Raw genomic sequence first — 1,418 nt, forward strand, 5'->3', positions numbered from 1 at the left:
TTATGTAAATCCAGATGGCTGAACGACATGAGTTCATTTTTTTTTTCTTTAAGGGAAATCTGGAAGTTTTAAAAACAATTTAGCAAGAGCCAATTAATCAAACGCAGCAGAAGCGGGGCTGGGATGGCTGCCTACGAGCGGGAATGCCGTGGTTCAGATTCTCTCAGGCAAGGATGGGAAGAAACTCCTCGGAAGCTTTAGTGGGAAGTCCCTCTTCCACTATCCCAGGTTGGTTGAGCAAAGCCTCATCCAACCTGGGCTTGGAGAATTCCAGGGATGGGGCATCTCTGGGAAAAGGAGATGAGTATTTAAAGCATCTCAGGTGGGATGTTCCCATGGGATCGCATCTCACTTTCTCGCCCGAGTTGCTGAAATATTTTGCTTCCCATGACCTGGAATGTTTGAAGCAGGACTTGGGGAGTTTCAGGCGGTGCATTAATCGAAGTTCAGTGGGGTAAATCCTCAGAATACCAAAAAATCAGTTAAATGTTGAATGGTTGAAAGGGAAACAGAGGTAGAGGTAAGTGCAGGACAATTCCTTTTTATGTTTGTTTATTTATTTATTGACTCATGGCAATTCAGGCAAAGATTTTTGAACCATGCCCTGCCCTTTTTGCCTTTTTATCCCTCATTTCAGCAGTTCGCCGGTTTTACTGACGACGCTCGACGGATAAAACAAAACAGCCCCTCGGGATTGGGTGCGGAAAACCGGGTCAAGAAAAAAAAGTTTCCTATTCGATTACGGCACTGTGTATCGAGCAGGGATGGTACTCCGCGTGGGCTGCCGTCCCTCCGCGGGGTGCCAAGCCCCATGCCGGGCTCCTCAGGGACGCGGACCCCGCTCCCATTCCCGGACCCCTGAGGGGCCGCGGGCGCAGCGCCAACATGGCGGACCCGGCCCGCCCCCCCCGTCGCCATGGCGACGGGCCGCGCGCCACGGGGCGGAGCCGGGCGGGAGCGCGGGGCGGGGCCGGATTGGTTCCCTTCCCCCCGCTGGGCTATAAATAACCCGCGCGCCCTGATTGGCCGCGGCGCGAAAATGGTTGCACCACGGGACTCCCCAGCGGGGGGGGGGGGGGGGGAAAAAATAAATTCCAAGATGGCGGGTCCCGTCACGGGCTGAGTCCGTCGGTGGCGCGCTCGGCGCCGGGGGGGGAGCCCACCGCCGCGCCGCTTCCCCGCCTCGCCCGCCGCACAGGTCAGTCCGCGGCGCCGCCGCCCCCAAGGCCGTGCCGGCGCCGCCCGCGCCGCGGGCCCTTTAAGAGGCCGCGCGCGCTGCGCCGCGAGCCGCTCCCGGGGGCCGCGCACGCACCGTGGGGTCGGGGGAGGGGGCGAGGGGCGGGAGGAGGAGGTGACGGGCGGGTCGCGCAGCCAATCGGCGGCGGTGGCGGGCGGATTTGAGCTGCGCGGCCCCCCCC

At 60.4% G+C, this 1,418-nt stretch overlaps 1 protein-coding gene across 1 annotated transcript in view; it reads left to right on the forward strand.

Annotated features, from left to right (window-relative positions):
• Positions 1 to 1,034: 1,034 nt before the first annotated feature.
• Positions 1,035 to 1,418, forward strand: part of HDAC4 (histone deacetylase 4) — a 194,080-nt gene continuing 193,696 nt past the window's right edge. Inside the window, exon 1 of the mRNA XM_027667821.1 lies at positions 1,035 to 1,198. The gene's annotated coding sequence lies outside the window, so the exon portion shown is untranslated. The remainder of the gene's footprint in view (positions 1,199 to 1,418) is intronic.

The sequence above is a fragment of the Corapipo altera genome, unplaced genomic scaffold (assembly GCF_003945725.1).
Source record: "Corapipo altera isolate COAL_440 unplaced genomic scaffold, ASM394572v1 354, whole genome shotgun sequence".
NCBI lineage: Eukaryota > Metazoa > Chordata > Aves > Passeriformes > Pipridae > Corapipo > Corapipo altera.